Source organism: Triturus cristatus, chromosome 2_2, assembly GCF_964204655.1.
Source record: "Triturus cristatus chromosome 2_2, aTriCri1.1, whole genome shotgun sequence".
Classification (NCBI taxonomy): domain Eukaryota; kingdom Metazoa; phylum Chordata; class Amphibia; order Caudata; family Salamandridae; genus Triturus; species Triturus cristatus.
In genome coordinates, this window is record NC_140582.1 from 1,242,670,529 (window position 1) to 1,242,690,949 (window position 20,421).

Below are 20,421 nucleotides of genomic sequence, written 5' to 3' on the forward strand. Positions count from 1 at the left end.
AGGCCCATGGACAAATAAAGATTTCCTTACTATTTCCTTTTTGACATTTTTTGCTCTCCCATCTGAAAGACTTTCTTGATTTTTTGTTTTTTGAACCACCATCCGGGTTCTGCCGCAGGGTCGCGGTGCCAAGACTTTGGGGTACAGGCCGAAGACGCTAGGTCGACGGTTCTGGTTGGTCTAGGGCGTTTCCCTGGACTGACAGGCGTACTCCTTAGCAGAAGAAGCTCATCCGCCGCGAGCGGCCCGAGTAGAGGATGGAGTTTTTTATGATGGAGAGACCCGTTGAGGAAATGAACTTTAAAGCAAGGATATGTAAAATTATGAAAAGTAAATGTTTTGTCTTTTTGTGCCTTTTTACACTGTGTAGTATAGTAATGTTTATTGTAGGATTTGTGTTTTTCTCCGCTCAAAAGCCCATTGCACCCACTCAACAGCCTATATCTCCTTCTACCGCCTCCTCTCACTCTTTTCACCCTTTGCCTGAGCACGAGCAGACCAGACGATCCGAGTTTGTAAATAACTCGTTTATCCAGCTCTTGCACCAGCACCAACTGGTAATGAATACGACCAATTGCTGGGTGTGTGGGCTAATGCCACATACCATTAACAAGGGTATTCCCTACCTGGTGCTGCCGTATAGTTACAATGGATCGTCATGGGCATTCCAGACCATGTTTCTCTATGCTCTAGATACGTACTCCCCTCGCCAACCGCGTTCCATCAGACCCATCACCAATAATAAGGCTTTGATGAAAGGAGTTGCCGATATGAGTAGAGATATCGACGCATACTCGTCCATTCCCAAAGAAGAGTTGAGACCTTATGTAGGATGGAACGCGACGGGGTATAGTATTAGTCTGGGTGAAAGACAGCGAAAAATCTCCTCTCCAATCTGGGTCGTACCCCACATGGGACGGTTCTGCTTACAGGGTAATGGTCAGAATCCTAGAGCTCAACTGGGAAGAAGTGACTGTACTGAAACGTACACTTTCCCGTCACAGTTCTCCCCTGCGTTTTTGGCTGCCAAGGGCACATATTTCATCTGTAATGACCGAGCATATACATGGTTGCCCCCTGATTTCTCGGGCACATGTTATATTGCGAATCTGCTACCGCCAACATTTACTGCCGCCTCCGACTATCACAAGACCAGAGTTGTGAGAGGCGTGATTAGTAAGGAGGATACTGCCGGTCAGGAAGCAGGAGACTTCTTCTTGGGTTTCCTGCCGTTTTGGGGACCTATGGTCAATAGTAGGAACCTGCGACAACTGACACGTGTGGTTGAATCCACTATAAATGTAACGGCTGGTGCCCTTAGTAATCTGACAGCTGAGCTCCAAGCGGATCGCCTTATGACTTTGCAGAACCGCATGGTTCTAGACGTTATCCTAGCAGACCGCGGTGGAGTATGCAAGGTTATTCAATCCAGTTGCTGCATTTTCATACCAGATAACGCTCCAACAGTGTATCAAGCCATCTCCAAGCTCCATAAAATATCTGAAGCCATACACGTGGATAAGGGAGATTGGTCACTGATGGGGTGGTTCTGGGAACTGATATCTGCCTGGGGTTGGAAAGCTCTAATGGTCATTGGAATGATCTTAGCCATTCTTTTCCTGTTCTGTCTGTGCATACAGTGTGCTCCTGCGATATGTGGCCTCTGTGCTACCTTATGTGTAAGGAAACCTGTATCGAGGGACGAGCTAAGTAATAGGATGATGCTACAGCAACATCTCCATGACTTTGCGGACATTGACCTAGACTCGGATTGAGATGAGTATAGTGATTGCCTATGTAAGGGCAAAAGGAGGGTCTGTCGTACTTTAATCTCTGAGACCGCGTAGGGGACAGGGCCCTACCCCTGTCTATCTTGGTATTAGCGAACCGCAAATGGTAAATGCGGCATGTACGAGTGTTTTATATACCGTTCTAGTTATGAATGCACTGTGTACACGTTATTCTTCTTCACTACGCGGGTTCCATTTTGGAAGCAGTGGCCATCTTGTCATTGCCCTCACATAGGCTATAATGGAGCAAATACGGGCCTCACAGTACATGTGCTTTCCCGTGACTTCTCTGTGACCTGGGCAGCTGGCTCTGCTGCCCCGGGTCAAACCGGTCTCACGAGCTCCCCTTCCTCCGTCCACCTGTGATTAGCATCAGGGCTTGACCCATCATAAAACCCTTTCATTCTACACAAACCTCCGGCTAATCTCTTCCACACCTGCTTGTTCCTGCTTTATGACTTGTTTCCCAAAACAGGAGATGCTCATGTTTATTGGGGGGTCTGCCAACATCAAATGTGGGATCTGAACCTTACTGTGTAAATCATTGTGGGCTGGCCGAACTGGAATGTGGGATGGTCATCATGACTCTGTCTTTTCTTTGTAACATATACTTGTATATGGCCGTATCATAAAACCTAGGAATGTATGCTTGAGGCCAGAAAAGGCCTATTTAAAGTGAAGTCCGTTTCTATGATTTTCAGCAGTCTCCTGAGAACATACACGCTGTTGTACTTCTAGGATACCTGTCATTGGTCTGCAGCCAATAAACGATTCTTTGACTTCACCCAGAAGACTCTGTGTTTCTGTAGGTCCGGAACAGGGTGAAACCCAGAAGTCATAGGGTGTGTGCCCCTGCACCGCTGGGTCTAAAATACCCAGTACTTCACCCTCCGTCTGGTCTGTGAGCAGTAGCTTTAACCCTTCCATCCACTGATCTACAGAGCATCCCTCCTTCTGGTCTGTGAGCAGTAGCTTCAACCCTTCCATCCACTGATCTACAGAGCATCCCTCCTTCTGGTCTGTGAGCAGTAGCTTCAAACCTTCCATCCACTGATCTACAGAGCATCCATCCTTCTGGTCTGTGAGCAGTAGCTTCAACCCTTCCATCCACTGATCTACAGAGCATCCCTCCTTCTGGTCTGTGAGCAGTAGCTTCAACCCTTCCATCCACTGATCTACAGAGCATCACTCCTTCTGGCCTGTGAGCAGTAGCTTCAACCCTTCCATCCACTGATCTACAGAGCATCCCTTCTTCTTGTCTGTGAGCAATAGCTTCAAACCTTCCATCCACTAATCTACAGAGCATCCCTCCTTCTGGTCTGTGAGCAGTAGCTTCAACCCTTCCATCCACTGATCTACAGACCATCCCTCCTTCTGGTCTGTGAGCAGTAGCTTCAACCATTCCATTCACTGATCTACAGACCATCCCTCCTTCTGGTCTGTGAGCAGTAGCTTCAACCCTTCCATCCACTGATCTACAGAGCATCCCTCCTTCTGGTCTGTGAGCAGTAGCTTCAACCCTTCCATCCACTGAACTACAGAGCATCCCTCCTTCTGGTCTGTGAACAGTAGCTTCAACCCTTCCATCCACTGATCTACAGAGCATCCCTCCTTTTGGTCTGTGAGCAGTAGCTTCAACCCTTCCATCCACTGATCTACAGAGCATCCCTCCTTCTGGTCTGTGAGCAGTAGCTTCAAACCTTCCATCCACTGATCTACAGAGCATCCATCCTTCTGGTCTGTGAGCAGTAGCTTCAACCCTTCCATCCACTGATCTACAGAGCATCCCTCCTTCTGGTCTGTGAGCAGTAGCTTCAACCCTTCCATCCACTGATCTACAGAGCATCCCTCCTTCTGGCCTGTGAGCAGTAGCTTCAACCCTTTCATCCACTGATCTCCAGAGCATCCCTCCTTCTGGTCTGTGAGCAGTAGCTTCAACCCTTCCATCCACTGATCTACAGAGCATCCCTCCTTCTGGTCTGTGAGCAGTAGCTTCAACCCTTCCATCCACTGATCTACAGAGCATCCCTCCTTCTGGTCTGTGAGCAGTAGCTTCAACCCTTCCATCCACTGATCTACAGAGCATCCCTTCTTCTGGTCTGTGAGCAGTAGCTTCAACCCTTCCATCCAGTGATCTACAGAGCATCCCTCCTTCTGGTCTGTGAGCAGTAGCTTCAAACCTTCCATCCACTAATCTACAGAGCATCCCTCCTTCTGGTCTGTGAGCAGTAGCTTCAATCCTTCCATCCACTGATCTACAGAGCATCCCTTCTTCTGGTCTGTGAGCAGTAGCTTCAACCCTTCCATCCACTGATCTACAGAGCATCCCTCCTTCTGGTCTGTGAGCAGTAGCTTCAACCCTTCCATCCACTGATCTACAGAGCATCCCTCCTTCTGGTCTGTGAGCAGTAGCTTCAACCCTTCCATCCAGTGATCTACAGAGCATCCCTCCTTCTGGTCTGTGAGCAGTAGCTTCAAACCTTCCATCCACTAATCTACAGAGCATCCCTCCTTCTGGTCTGTGAGCAGTAGCTTCAATCCTTCCATCCACTGATCTACAGAGCATCCCTTCTTCTTGTCTGTGAGCAATAGCTTCAAACCTTCCATCCACTAATCTACAGAGCATCCCTCCTTCTGGTCTGTGAGCAGTAGCTTCAATCCTTCTATCCACTGATCTACAGAGCATCCAGCCTTTTCTGGCAGTTAACTGAAAGTACAATCCTTGCCAAACTAAGCCCTGAAGGAATGCTCCTTAACTTCTATTTATTTTCTATTTTCTATTTTTAGGTTTCATTCGTAATAATTAAAAACGCATTGGTGTCCAGCCACTTGCTTGCCTCCCGGTTCCTTTGTGTACATTGCGTTATTTACCACTGCTGAAAAGGGGGGATGTGGATTGCATTTTTACAGTTTATTCTTGAAATAATGGAAGCTCCTTTTTTGTTTTGTTTTTTTCATTTTGTTTGTTGCTGATGCTGATACCCTGGAGTTGGAGTTAGGAAGGGTGCAGACAGGACCATGTGAGATCAAGGGACTGTGGACATTTTTGGATGCTACAGACCTTGGGTTAGTAAAATCTTCTGATTTTGACTGTGTTTTGTGAATTTTGTCCACATTTGGCACCATGGTATTGGGTACTTTACTCTTTGTGGCTTGGGCTTCTGTAGGCCTTGAATGTATTTCTAATGCATGTTTTCACATTCTCAATGCTTGTGTGCTAAAGACTTTTTTTTTTATTGTTCAAGGAGCTTGTGTCTGCTGCCTGAGGAAATCAAACACATACATGATGTACTTCTGTAAGAGACTTTGAGAGCATAGCTAACCATGTGCTGCCCCCTGTAATGCTCCTTCCCCTGGTTAGCTTGATATTTGACCCCTGTTAGTGACTCCTCTGCAGGCGCTCAGACCCCTGGTGCTTCAGGAAGCTGGATGAACAAACACAATATGATAATATCCACAGCTGCATGCCGGGCAACCACGTTTTCAGTGGAAGCTCAAAATGCTTGCCCAATCAAACCAAGGAGTCCTATGGGCGGATCCAAAGCCCCCCCCCCTGTAGCACTTTTGAAAGCTCATTTTAGGTTGATCTCATAAGGTCTGTGGACATTTGTGGTGTCAAGCCATACCTAAAAAGTGCTTCCCCTTCAGTCAGCTGTGATTATTTTGTTTGTTTATGTGGCTGCCTGAGCCTGCAGCTCACTAACAGGCATAAAATATCAAACTCACAGTGGGATTAAGCCTGCCCTTTAGGGGCACACACATGGCACAGTGATGCTGTTAACAAGTCTTCGATAAGAAGATAATTTACAGTGTTTGTTTGTCCTGGCTGCAGCACAGATGGGAGGTGGGCAGTCAGGAGGCATGCTATGCTATTTTACATCCCAGTACCCTGCCCTTCCCTTTCCATCATTAACTTTAGAATTCTGAGTGCAGCTCTGTGTTTGAGAGCAGCATGGGATAACCAGTAATCTATATGCATGTTTACATACTTTAACATGGCACTCCTTGAAAGAATTGTGTTTTTTATTTTAATTCATGGACTGCCCTTATCGAATTTGGAGGAGTACACAACAGCCATTTGCATGACCCCATTATTATGTTTTGAGATGTACTAATGTGTATGAACTGTGTGCATAACACCACAAATCTCTTTCAAGCTGCTTAAAAAATATGAATCGAGAGTTATTTTCTCAGTCATTTTCAAACAGAGCACATTCATGGTGTCTTCATTGCAATGCAGACACCATTTTAGTGCAATTCTTAAGAAGGAACCACATCAGAAAATGCATGGGGACTGTCCACAAAGCATAGCTAAGCATCATCTTAAACATCTCACAAGGAAACAGAAGATAAACAAACTGCCAAAATGTGTGTAACTTACCTTTTCTGCATTCCATGTTACTGTTGTCATCACGACCAAAAGCAATAAATAGAGGTTATGTGGGGTGACACGGTGCTGGTAGGTGTGAAGATCTTCTTTGTCCAGTAAATATCAGAGAACACAAATTAATCAGCAGGTGCATGTGTAGAAGCAGTCTGTGGGAAGAGCAGCCAGCAAGTTATCTGTGTGTAAGTATAGTGTTAGCACTGAAATAGCAGATGTATATATATTGGAGTCTGTGTGCAAAGAGCTGGCTAGCTAGCAGTGTACGAGCGTTAGCACAGAAACAGCGGATATATGTGTATAGGCATCGGTGTGATGACCAGCCGGCTAGCTAGTGTGTGTGGGTGCTAGCAAAGAATCAGCAGAAGTCTGTGTGGCGGCATCTGTAATGAGCAGCCATCTAGCTAGCAGTGTACTGGTGTTAGCACAAAAATAGCAGATGTGTGTGTAGCAGAGCATGTGTGATGAGGAGCTGGCCAGCTAGCAGTGTGTGGGCGTTAGCACAGAATCAGCAGATGTATGTGTAGCAAAGTCTGTGTGATGAACAGCCAGCTAGCTAGCAGTGTAAGGGCGTTAGCACAGAAACAGCGGATTATGTGGAGCAGAGTCTGTGTGACCAACAGCGGGCTAGTTAGCAGTAGAGGGAGCTAGCACAGGACCCAGCAGATGTATGTGTAGAGACGTCTGTGTAATGATTATCTGGGAAGGTAGCAGTGTGTGGGTGTAAGCAAAGGAATAGCTGATGTATGGGTAGCAAAACCTGTGTGATGAGCAGTCAGCTAGTTAGCAGTGTGTGGGTGTTAGCACAGAATCTACAGCTGCATGTGTACAGGCAGTCTGTGTGATGAGCAGCCAGCTGGCTAGCAGTGTATGAGCACTAGAACACAAACAGAAGAAGTATGTGCAGCGGCATCTGTGTGATGAGCAGCCAGCTAGCAGTGTGAGGGTGTTAGCAAAGAATCAGCAGATATATGTGTAGAGGTGTATGTGTGAGGAGCAGCTGGCTAGCTAGCAGTGTGTGGGTGTTAGCACAGAAATGGCAGATGTATATTTAGTGTAGTTTGTGTGATGAGCAGCTGGCTAGCTAGTAGTGTGTGGGTGTAAGCACAAAATAAGCAGATCTAAGTGTAGAAGTGTCTGTGTGATGAGCAGCAGGCTAGATAGCAGTGTGTGGGTGGTAGCTCAAAATCAGCAGATGTATGTTTAGCATAGTCTGTGTGATGAGCATCCGGCTAGCTAGTGGTGTGCGGGTGTTGGCACAGAATCAGCAGATGTCTGTGTAGTAGAGTCTGTGTGATGAGCAGTATGCTAGCTAGCAGTGTAATGGTGTTAGCACATAATCGAATCAGCAGATGTATGTGTAGCAGAGTCTGTGTGATGAGAAGCTGGCTAGCTATCAATGTGTGGGTGTTGTGTTAGCACTGGGATAGCAGATGTATGTGTAGCAGAGTCTGTGTGATAATCAGCTAGCAGTGTGCGGGTGGTATCACAGAAACAGCAGATGTTGAGTAGAGGGAGTCTGTGTGATGAGCAGCAGGCTAGCTAGCAGTGTGTGGGTGGTAGCACAGAATCAGCAAATGTATGTGTAGAGGGAGTTTGATGAGCAACATACTAGCTAGCAGTGTGTGTATGTTAACACAGAATCAGCAGATGTATGTATAGCAGAGTCTGTGTGATGGACAGCTAGCTAGCAGTGTGAGGGTGTTAGCACATAATAAGGAGATGCATGCTTAGAGGGAGTCTTTGTGATGGTCAGCCAGATACCTAGCAGTGTACAGGTGTTACCACAGACATAGCCGATGTATGTGTAGTTGTGTCTGTGTGATGATAAGATGGGTAGCTAGCAGTGTGTGGGTGTTGTGTTAGCACAGGAGTAGCAGATATATGTGTAGCAGAGTCTGTGTGATAAGCAGCCAGCTAGCTAGCAGTGTGTGGCTGTTAGTACAAAAACAGCAAAATTTTGTATAGCACAGTTTGTGTGATGAGCAGCCTGATAGCTAGCAGTGTGTGTGTGTTACCACAGAATCAGCATATGTATATGTAGGGGAATATGTGTAATCAGCAGCTGGCTAGAAAGCAATGTGTGGGTGTTAGCACAGAATGAGCAGATGTAAGTGTAGAGGGAGTTTGTGAGATGAGCAGCAGGCTAGCTAGCAGTGTGTGGAGGTAATATAGAATCAGCAGATGTATGTGTAGTGGAGTCTGTGTAATGAGCAGCCGGCTAGCTAGCAGTGTGTGGATGTTAGCGCAGAATCAGCAGATGGATGTGTAGAGGCAGTCTGTGTGAAAGCAGCCTGCTGGCTAGCAGTGTACGAGCTTTGTCACAGAAATTGCAGCTGTGTAGGGGCATCTGTGTGACGAGTATCCAGCTAGCTAGTAGTGTGTTGGTGTTGCGTTAGCACAGGAATAGCAAATGTTTGTGTAGCAGAGTCTGTGGAGGAGCAGCCAGCGAGCTAGGAGTGTGCAGGTGTTAGCACAAAATCAGCAGATGTAGGCGTATTGGAGTCCGCGTGAGAGGAGTCAGCTAGCTAGCAGTGTGTGGGCATTAGCACAGAATTAGCAGATGTATGTGTAGAGGCATCTGTGTGACAAGAAGCCAGCTAGCTGTGTGTGGGTGTTAGCACAGAAATAACTTATGTATGTGTAGTGGAGTCTGTGTGACAAGCAGCCGGATAGCAAGCGGTATGTGGGTGTTGTGTTAGCACAGGAGTAGCAAGTGTATGTGTAGCAGAGTCTGTGTGATGAGCAGCAAGCAGTGTGTGGATGTTAGCACAGAAATAGCAGATATATGTGTAGAAGTAGTCTGTGTGATGAGCAGCCTGATAGCTAGCACTGTGTGGGTGTTAGCACAGAATCAGCAAATGTATGTGTAGAGGAAATCTGTGTGATGAGCAGTTGCTAGCTAGCATGGTGTGGATGTTAGAACAGAATCAGCAGATGTCTGTGTAGGGAAGTCTGTGTAATGAGCGACCGTCTAGCTAGCAGTATGTGGGTATAAGCACAGAATCAGCAGATGTATGTGTAGGGAAGTCTGTGTAATGAGCAACCGGCTAGCTAGCAGTGTGCGTGTTAGCTCAGAATCAGCAGATGTATGTGTAGGGATGTCTGTGTAATGAGCAACCGGCTAGCTAGCAGTGTGTGGGTGTAAGTTCAGAATAAGCAGATGTATGTGTAGAGGCAGTCTGTGCGATAAGAAGCGGGCTAACTGTAAGTGTACAGGTGTTAGCACAGAAACAGCAGATGAATGATTAGCAGAGTCGGTGTGATGAGAATCTTGCTAGCTAGCAGTGTGTGGGTGGTAGTTCAGAATAAGCAGATGTATGTGTTGAGGCAGTCTGTGCGATAAGAAGCGGACTAACTCTAAGTGTACAGGTGTTAGCACAGAAACAGCAGATGAAAGATTAGCGGAGTCTGTATGATGAGAATCTTGCTAGCTAGCAGTGTGTGGGTGTTGTCTTAGCACAGGAATAGCAGATGTATGTGTAGCAGAGTCTGTGTGATGAGCAGTCAGCTGGCTAGGAGCATGCAGGAGATGGCACAGAATCAGCAAATGTATGTTTAGAGAGAATCTGTGTGATGAGCAGCCAGCCAGATAGCAGTTTACAGGCCTTAGCATAGAAATACCAGATGTATGTGTAGTGGAGTCTTTGTGATAAGCAGCCGTATAGCTAGCAGTGTGTGGGTGTTAGCATAGAATCAGCAGATGTATATGTATCATAGTCTGCGTGAAGAGCAGCTGGCTATCTAGCAAGGTACGGGTATTAACACAGAAATAGCAGATGTATGTGTAATGGAGTCTGTGCGCGAAGTGCCGGCTAGCTAGCAGTGTGTGGGTGTTAGGAGAGAATGAGCAGATGTATGTGGAGAGGCATCTGTGTGAGGACAAGGCAGCTAGCTAGCTAGCAGTGTGTGGGTGTTAGCACAGAAATAGTCAGTGTATGTGTAGTGGAGGGTCTGTGACAAGCAGCTGGATAGCTAGCAGTGTGTGGGCATTAGCACAGAATCAGCAGATGTATGTGTAGCGGAGTCAGTGTGATGAGCAGCCGGCTGGCTAGCAGTGTGTGGGTGTTAGCACAGAATCAGCAGATGTATGTGTAGCAGAGTCAGTGAGATGAGCAGCCGGCTGGCTAGCAGTGTGTGGGCGTTAGCACAGAATCAGCAGATGTATGTGTAGCAGAGTCAGTGAGATGAGCAGCCGGCTGGCTAGCAGTGTGTGGGCGTTAGCACAGAATCAGCAGATGTATGTGTAGCAGAGTCAGTGTGATGAGCAGCCGGCTGGCTAGCAGTGTGTGGGCGTTAGCACAGAATCAGCAGATGTATGTGTAGCAGAGTCAGTGTGATGAGCAGCTGGCTGGCTAGCAGTGTGTGGGCGTTAGCACAGAATCAGCAGATGTATGTGTAGCAGAGTCAGTGAGATGAGCAGCCGGCTGGCTAGCAGTGTGTGGGTGGTAGCACAGAGGTAGCCGATGGTGCGGCAGGATTGAGGGACATGGGCAGAGTTATGTGTGGGTCTAGGCACTGTGATAGCAGGCACAGTGCAGCACAGAGAATCATTAGGGACACTGTGTGCAAGTTCAAACATGGGAAAGTCAAGTGGTGTTACTGGACCGGACTCTGGAGCCCTTGCTGAGCCATAAATGGGTTTAAGCACTGTGAAAGCAAGTGTTACTGCAGACAGGAGGTGCATCAGCGGAGCTCTTTCTGTATGCAAAGTGTGTAGGCCGGAGGTGCTCTGCTCGAGCTGCCATACAAGTAGAGGTTTCTGACATTTGCATAATTTGATTTTGTGAAATTATGCTAAATTTCGTCAAAATTACATAAATTACGCTAATTGTGCAAGATGCAAAACTGGCATTGGGTGCTGTGTTTTAGGGCAAAATTCCCCCTCACGTCAACTGTGGACGAAGGATAAAGTTTTTTTTTTTAAAACATATTTTATTGGGTTTTTAAAAGAGAACAATCCATTATAACTTTATTGAGGCAGTGATAGCATGGCAGAATTACAGCATGGAGTTATCGGCAGAGTAACAGTACTGCTTATTCATTCGGAAAGTTCCATCCAACAAAGAAGGTCCCTCCCCCCTCCCTACTACAAATAACTATCAATCCCAACCCCCCTCCTTCCCCAGACTCACTACTGTGTTAACATAGCCTAGCGACGGCAAACAAGTCACGGTGTGGCCCATGGTTCCCAGGACGTAACTTAGGGGCATATTAACAAGACAGGCGATAAAATTATCGCCGCTTTAGCGCAGAAAACTGCCGCTAAAACGGCGATAATGGGCTTGATAATATGCTCTATGGAATTCCAATTGAAGCTCAGGTTAGACGTCCTTCACATCTAACATGGGCTTCAATTGGAAGACAACCTGACACCAGGGCACCCATTGAATTCACAGACCTTCAGCTCATCCTGGACACGGTACCTCTGATTACTTTCTCCCCGTTCGAAGCAAGGTTGTTTTCAACGGCATTCTGCCTGGCATTCTTTGGCGCATTTAGGGTCAGCGAGCTAGTGGCAAAATCTAAGGCTGACCTGTCTGACACAGCGCTGGGGATTGCGGATGTGGCCCTCAATGCATCGCTGGAGCTACGGATTCGCAGATCCAAAACAGACCAGGCGGGGAGGGGGAAGACAGTTGTGCTACAGACCCTAGGGGACAACAGGTACTGCCCGGTTCACATGGTCAGGGAATACCTGGCCTTACGCCCAGCGTCCCCGGGTCCCTTCCTGATTCATGCAGATGGATCCCCCCTCACCAAGTTTCAGTTCGACCGTATTCTGGGTGCCACCCTGTCCAAGGCTGGCCTATCGGGGAGTGGGCGCAGATTCTCCTCGCACTCCTTCAGAATTGGCGCTGCCACTTCAGCAGCAAAAGCCGGCCTGGGCCCAGAGGGGGTAAAAGGGGTGGGGCATTGGGAGTCTGATTGTTTTAAGAGGTATGTTCGCCCTTGATGCTGTATGTGCAAATCCGACTATTCCCGCCCTGGTTTTGTTCCTTTTGGATGAACGTATCTAATTTTGTGTGTAATAAAGTTACGACTACCTAAAAGCTGCTTCATCGTTTCATTGACAGGTCACCAGGTTTGGTTGATGGGACACTCCTACATCACGAGGCTGGAACGCTGGGCAACACACAGGAACTGGTCGCTGAATTTTGCTAACACACAGTTCGTGTGGTTGGGCTCCCCGGGGATGAAATGGAGTGAAGCCCGGGGCATAATTGAACAGCGTCTGGCTGTTGTGGGGGTTCAGCCCTCCATTATTATCTTACACCTAGGGGGTAATGACCTGGTTTCCAGGGGAAGGAGGGCCCTGCTCATGTCCATGCAAACTGACTTGCCAGCCATTAGCCAGGCTGGGGGGTCATGCGAAGTCTGGTGGTCGGAAATTGTACCCCGCAGGATTTGGAGGGGGGCCAGGTCCCCGGCAGCAGTAGAGCGGTCACGTAGAAGGGTCAATAGGTCCATGCAAAAATTTATGGAGCGCAAGGGCATGGGCTTCATCAGACATGCATTGATCCAAGAGAAGGTTGAGGGGTACTACGAGAAGGATGGGGTGCACCTGTCCTGGGTAGGGATGGACATGTTCCTGCTCGACGTACAAGAGGCGCTAGCTAGCAAAGGACATCAGTAACACCTATGGAGGGAAGGGGGGGCTCTGGCAGCGACGGTAGCCTCCCCAGAGCTGTGGCGGAGTTACAGGGCGATCTGGAGGCAGACGGGTACAGTAAGGGTACCTCTGCGACAGGCGGTACAGTAAGGGTACCCCTGTCCGGCACAGTAAGGGTGCCCGAGCCAAGGTCCAGGAGCCGAAGGGGGTTCTGGGAAGACCGCGACGGTGCCCCGTTAGTCCTTCGGGTGGTTGGGGGGCCTGACCAACCGGGGGTGTGCCACAACACGCTCCGCCCCTGTCAGAAGGGGCGGGAGTAAGGAGACAGATCACGTGACCTAGAGGATGATCTGAAAATAAGTATGTGCCGCACTGCCGGGCATCGACCCACCGTGTGTGCTGGCTCACCAGGCGGGCGGAGCAGCTAGGGGCTGCTTGCCCTGGATCGCCCGTAAGATAACCCATTTATCGTCATACTTATGTTGTATGAAATAAACCTGCAGCAGTTCTTCACCCACAAAGAAAGTGTCAGTGTAATCCTTGGGTGACGTCTGTGCATGCGTGTTGAATGAAGCGGATGACGGTGTGGTCACTATGCCGCTGCCCGCGTCCTACGCAGTGGGACATCAGCAGGGCAGCTCTCTAGTGGCCGCCCGTCGTAGCCTTCCCCCTCCCCCTTCTTCTGCCTCGCGCGCGAGGCCACGCCCAGGGAGGAGATCTCCCAACGAGCGTGAGGTGGAGGCGGGCCGTTTGGGGGGGTGTGGCTAGCCCCCCCCTACTTAGGCGTCCCTCTCGCCCAGTTCCTCCTCTGCTTCCTGCGCGCCGCTCCTGCTCGGACACGCGTATTCCCACCCTTGCCTCTTACCCTGCGTGGCGGAGACAGCGCGTTATTGGAATGTTTTAATGTTTTTCTTTTGCGTTGCAGGCGGAGTTACAGGGCGATCTGGAGGCAGACGGGTACAGTAAGGGTACCTCTGCGACAGGCGGTACAGTAAGGGTACCCCTGTCCGGCACAGTAAGGGTGCCCGAGCCAAGGTCCAGGAGCCGAAGGGGGTTCTGGGAAGACCGCGACGGCGCCCCGTTAGTCCTTCGGGCGGTTGGGGGGCCTGACCAACCGGGGGTGTGCCACAACACGCTCCGCCCCTGTCAGAAGGGGCGGGAGTAAGGAGACAGATCACGTGACCCAGAGGATGATCTGAAAATAAGTATGTGCCGCACTGCCGGGCATCGACCCACCGTGTGTGCTGGCTCACCAGGCGGGCGGAGCAGCTAGGGGCTGCTTGCCCTGGATCGCCCGTAAGATAACCCATTTATCGTCATACTTATGTTGTATGAAATAAACCTGCAGCAGTTCTTCACCCACAAAGAAAGTGTCAGTGTAATCCTTGGGTGACGTCTGTGCAAGCGTGTTGAATGAAGCGGATGACGGTGTGGTCACTATAGTGCGGAATACCGGGTCCTCCAAGGTGAAGGGCCGCAGCTTCCATGTTGGTACCGGTGTGGGGGTCCTACCCCCCTCAAGCGTCATCTCTAAGGGGTTATGATCCGATAGTGTCTTCCCAAGGTAAGTAGTGTGGGTAATGTGTGCCAGTAACGGCATAGAGCAGAACTCCCTGTCGATGCGTGCATGTAACATATGCAGTGGGTAATTAAATGAATACTCCCGGCTTGGCGGGTTGTGCACCCACCAGGCATCCCCGAGTGCCCTTCCTGTCGCCCACCCGCACAAGACTTCCGCTTGTTTCGGACTGCTAGCCCCCAATATTGGCGGGTGGGAGCGATCAAGATCTATATTCAGTATTGAGTTAAAATCCCCTCCCACAACCCAGGAGTATCCTTCCCAGTCTGCCAATACCGTGTTTAATGACCCCAAGAATGTGTCCTGTTCTACATTAGGAGCACATACACTGCCAACGGAGGATGCATTTTCAGCTAAATAAATAGTGCAAAAATAAAAAGCACTGGGAACAGCAGCTCGTGCTCTGTCACGCGCTTACTTTTCCGCAGTTAGCGAAACACTCATAATACCGTGATGTAAGAGCGTTATCCAGGAATTTTTCAAAACAAGGATAATGCAACATTACAGAAAGGAGAATAATTACACTGGTGTAACGTTAATTCCACCTATGTCTAAATAAGACTGAGAAACATTATCAGAGCTGTGTGTGTACAGGAGTCTAGGCACTGTAAGGGTTTTTGGCACTCCAGGCAAAATAGCATTTTGATATTGGATCACTCCCTGCTCTTTTACCCCAGCACTGGCAAAACCAATAGTGATGGCTCTCGTGATAAACATTTGTGCCTGCAGCGCATGCAAACAGCATCCGTGAATGCCTGTGTTTACATGCTCCTTCACCTGATCTCAGTTTGGCCACTGTCTCTCGAGTCGGGAGAGCAAGGGCAGGAGGCCGCTCCTTTCGTGCCCTGGCTCCTGTTCTCTGGAACTCGCTTCCTCTTTCCATCAGGAATGCTGAGAACTGCCTGTATTTCAGGAAAACCCTGAAGACACGGCTTGTTTCCGCCTATTGTTCCCTCGTTCTTCTTCCCTCTGACAGGCCGGTAGATGCAGTTCAATTATCTTGAAGGTCCAGCGCTGGGAAGTGCCGTTGTGGGAACACTAAAACATAACATAACTTAACATCGAAAATGTAACGTAACAGAGCATAACATAACGTAACATAACATAACATGCTTTTGCACATTAAAGGCAGACTTGTTGGCTTTGCCAAAGCTTACTTTATATAGAGCTTGTCTCATGAAAGCGTGGCCTCCTACAGGGTCAATCTTGGTGGAGTCTGCTGGCTGGTGGAACATGGACGAGCTTTACTTCATAGGTGGAGCACGGACAAGCTTCACTTCATAGGTGGAGCATGGACGACCTTTCATAGGTGGAGCACGGATGAGCTTCACTTCATAGGTGGAGCATGGACGAGCTTCACTTCATAGGTGAAGCACGGAGGAGCTTCACTTCATAGGTGGAGCATGGACGAGCTTTACTTCATAGGTGGAGCATGGACAAGCTTCACTTCATATGTGGAGTATGGGCAAGCTTTACTTTATAGGTGGATCACAGACAAGCTTCATAGGTGGAGCATGGACGAGCTTCACTTCATAGGTGAAGCACGAAGGAGCTTCACTACATAGGTGGAGCATGGACGAGCTTTACTTCATAGGGCGAGCATGGACAAGCTTCACTTCATAGGTGGAGCATGGACGACCTTTCATAGGTGGAGTGTGGACAAGCTTCACTTCATAGGTGGAGCATGGACGAGCTTCACTTCATAGGTGGAGCACGGACGAGCTTCACTTCATAGGTGGAGCATGGGCGAGCTTTACTTCATAGGTGGAGCATGGACAAGCTTCACTTCATAGGTGGAGCATGGACGAGCTTTCATAGGTGAAGCGTGGACGAGCTTCACTTCACAGGGTGTAGCCTCGAGGTGGGTGAGCCAAGCAAGGCTTGGTCCTGGCCCAGCTCAGTGCCTGGCTCTGGTTCATGCCTTGTTCCATGGGAACCCAAAATAGAGCAGAGCCGAGCACCCCGGAGCTGTCCTTTCACTTTCTAAAGCAGCTCTTATAGGACAGACGCTAGTAACATGCAGAAGTGGGCATAGGCAGAAGATGTACGGTGTGGTCACTCACAGCGACAGAACATGTGAGGGTGCATTCAGCAGAATGGAATACGGTACTAAATATAGGCTTTGGAGGCAGTAGCAGCCTACACCTGACCCTGCTTCTGAAGATGCATTGTGCAGGACCCTTCCTGTGCTGCAGGTAGTGGTGTAACATTAGACCCCGCAGCCGAGGCGGTGCGAGGAGGCCCTCCAGGTCCAGGGGCCCTCCTCTGGCACTGTGCATAGGCCCCTGGCCTGAGAGCTCTAGAATGGGTCTGGAGCACGTGGGGCTCACTCCATGTACTTTACAGTGTGCCCCCTAGCTCCAGGGGGCCTCTCCCGCACCATGCACGGGCGGTGTGCCCCTGATCTGAGAGCTCTTGACTGGGTCCCGAGTGTTTAGGGCCGACTCCATGTACTTTGCAGGGGCCTCCCTAGCTCCAGGTGGCCACCTCCGGCACTGTGCACAGGTGGCGGGCCTCTGAGCATGTGGAGCCCTCTCCATGTACTTTGCAGGGAGTCTGCCCTAGAGCCAGGTGGTTCCCTCCTGCACTGTGCACGGGTAGTGGGCCTCTGGCCTGAGAGCGCCTGACTGGGTCCCGAGAGTGTGGGGCCCACTCCATGTACTTTGCAGGGGCCCCCCCTAGCTCTAGGTGGCTACCTCGGCACTGTACACATGACACTGTACACAGGTGGGGGGCCCCTGATTGGAGAGCTCCTGACTGGGTCCCATGCTTGTGGGGCCATCTCCACGTACTTTGCAGGGGAATCCCTAGCACCAGGGGGCGTCTCCCACACTGTGCCCTGGTGGCGGGCACCTGGCCTGAAAGCTCCTGACTGGGTCCCAAAAGTGTGGGGCCCTCTCCATGTACTTTGCATGTACTCTGCCCTAGATCCAGGTGGCTTCCTCCTGCACTGTGCACGGATGGTGGGCCCCTAGCCTGAGAGCGTCTGACTGGGTCCCGAAAGAGTGGGGCCCACTCCATGTACATTGCAGGGGGGTGCCCTAGCTCCAGGGGGCCTCTCCTGCTCTTTGCACGTGTGGCGTGCCCCTGATCAGAGAGCTCCTTACTGGGTACCGAGCGTGTGGGGCCCTCTCCATGTACTTCGCTGGGGGACCCCTAGCTCCAGGGGGTGTCTCCCGCACTGTGTATGGGTGGTAGACACCTGGTCTGAAAAATCCTGACTGGGCCCGAGCATGTGGGGCCCACTCCATGTACTCTGCAGGGGGGGCCCCTAGCTCCAGGGGGCCTCTCCCGCACCATGCACGGGCGGTGTGCCCCTGATCTGCTAGCTCCTAACTGGGTCCTGAGCATGTGGGGTGCTCTCCATGTACTTTGCACCCCCCCTAGCTTCAGGAGGCAGTCTGGCACTGTGCACGGGCCCCTGGCCTGAGAGTTCCAGATGGGGTCCCGAGCATGTAGGGCCCTCTCCATGTACTTTGCAGGGGGTCTGCCCTAGATCCAGGCACCCCCCTCCTGCACAGCGCACGGGTGGCAGGCCCCTGGCCTGAGAGCGCCTGACTGGGTCCAGAGAGTGTGGGGTCCACTCCATGTACTTTGCAGGGGGGCCCTTAGCTCTAGGGGACCTTTCCTACACTGTACACTGGCGGTGTACCCCTGAACTGAGAGCTCCTGTCTGGGTCCAGAGCATGTTTGGCCCTCTCCATGTACTTTCCAGGGGCTTCCCTAACTTCAGGAGGCCTGTGCATGGGCCCCTAGCCTGAGAGCGTCTGACTGGGTCCCGAAAGTGTGGGGCCCTCTCCATGTACTTTGTAGTGGGGCCCCTAGCTCGATGGACCATCTCCCACACTGTGCATGGGTGGTGGGCACCTGGCCTGAAAGCACCTGACTGGGTCCCCAGCATGTGGGGCCCATTCCATGTACTTTGCAGGGGCCCCCTAGCTCCAGGGGGCCTCTCCTGCACTATGCAAGGGCGGTGTGCCCCTGATCTGAGAGCTCCTAACTGGGCCCTGAGAGTGTGGGGCCCATGCCATGTACTTAGCAGGGGGCCCCCTAGCTCCAGGTGGCCACCTCTGGCACGGTACATGGGCGCGGGAGCAAGGTACTCCTCAGCGGTTTGGGGAAGTGAGTACTTGCCAGGGTGATTGGGTTGTAGAGAAAGGTGGATATCTTAGTACTTATGAGTGAGATGATAGCTTCAAGAAGGGAGATAGAGGAGATGAGAAATCTTAGTTTGTTTTCTAAGGAGAGTAGAGCTGTACACGGAATGTTAGGTGGCTCGATAGGTTCTGCAGGGAGTGCAGTTGGCGAGGGAGGGCAAGGAGAGGTGGGGGTGAGAAAGGAGTAATGGGGTGCAGGAGTAAAAGGTGAAGGTAGATGGTGGTTGGTAGAAGTTATCGGTGCACCTGAGGTGGAAAGAAAATTACCTGGGCAGATGTTGAACAGAGAGGTATTGAGTTCAAATTTAGGAGGAGACAGGTGTGGGATGTGGTGTGAGGGCATAATTCGGGGAGGGGAAAGAGGGGAGTCATAGAAGGGCAGGAGGTTAGGGGAGAAGAGAGGAGTAGGGGATGGACAGGTCACGTGGGCTAGGAGAGGTGAGTGTATGGGGACTGGCAACAGGCAGAGTGGGGAGGATTGACCTAGAGGGGAGTTGAAGAGAGAGCATGGATCTACTAGGCCAGGGGGAGGGAGAAGGAAGAGATTGCCATCGGGGGATAGTGGGTTGAGCAGCGTTACTGGAGAGATGGGAGGATGAAGAGAGATTAAAGGGGTTTGTGCAGAATTCAGGAAGCAAGGAGAGGGGGAGGGCAGTTAGGGTGGAAGAGAAGGGAGGGAAGAAGGAGGAAACTTTGCAGTTACCTGGGAGATCAGGCTGTGGGAAACATGGATTAAATAAGGGGGTGGTAGGCCTCGTGGGGGGAGGAGGTCACTTCGGTATTCCAGGATGGTGCAGAGGGAAAAAGGAGATTGCTGGCCATAGGTATGGTTGGTGTGTTGAGGGTAATGTCCCATTTGGAAGGGGGCAGGATGGGAGATGGGGAAGCAGGGGAGAGGAAGGGCAAAGGGTCCGCTAGGGGGGAGAGTAGCCTATTGGAATTCAGGAGGGCCGGGAGAGGAGAGAGGGAGTAAAGGGAGGAGTTAGCTGAAAATCAAGGGAGATCACTGTCCCAGGAATGGGGAGTAGGGAAGGATAGAGGGGGTCAAAAAGAGAGAGACTTGAATCAAGACAGCATCCTTGCTATAGAGTGTGATAGTGAGTGAGCCATCGAAACAAGTAAAGGGGGAGATTTGTGGCTGTTGCCAGTGCGGAATAGAGCAGGAGGAGGTGAGGTTGAAGGAGTTATTGAAGCTGGAGGTCCAGGAAGGGATGTCGTGAGTGAAGAAAATGAAGTCAGTTTTAAGCCTCCCATAGCGACCACTATGGTTTTGGTCAATGAAGAGGGAATCAGGAAACTGTTCAAAGGTGTTATGTTTGAACGGTTTTGCTGAAGCTTTGGACAAATGGGGGGATAAATGATCTTGAAGCAGTTAACTCCAGTCTTAACTCGATTGGTTACCATAGTTCAAAAATAAAGAGGGAAAGGCTGGTGGGGGAGGAGGAGAGCGTCAATAGGGTAGCAACGGCGAGTAGAAGTACTAGGAGGAGATGGCACATAACTCTGGGGTGCATTAATCAAGACATCTGTACGGAGAGGAAAGGTATCAAAAACAACGTAGAAGGCACTGAGTCACCAGAACAGGGGGTGTACCAGACACGGGAAGAGGAACGTTGAAGCAGCAGACCTTCGGAGGTGTAGGAGGAGACCTTCTTTAGTGTCAGAGGGCTAGTGCTGCTAAATCATTCAATAATGCACAAGGCGCTCCAGGAGACCTGGCTACAAAATGCTTCGGCCGTAACATCTGGGTAGGGGCTGGGTCAATTTTTCTACCAGTGAGTAACCACCACAGATTTAGAGAGAACAAACTGGTATTAGCAGTGGGCACAGAATAAGGCACTGAAGCTAGGTGCCAGCAGCTGCAAATTGAGTATAGCAGGAACCGGAAACAAACTGAG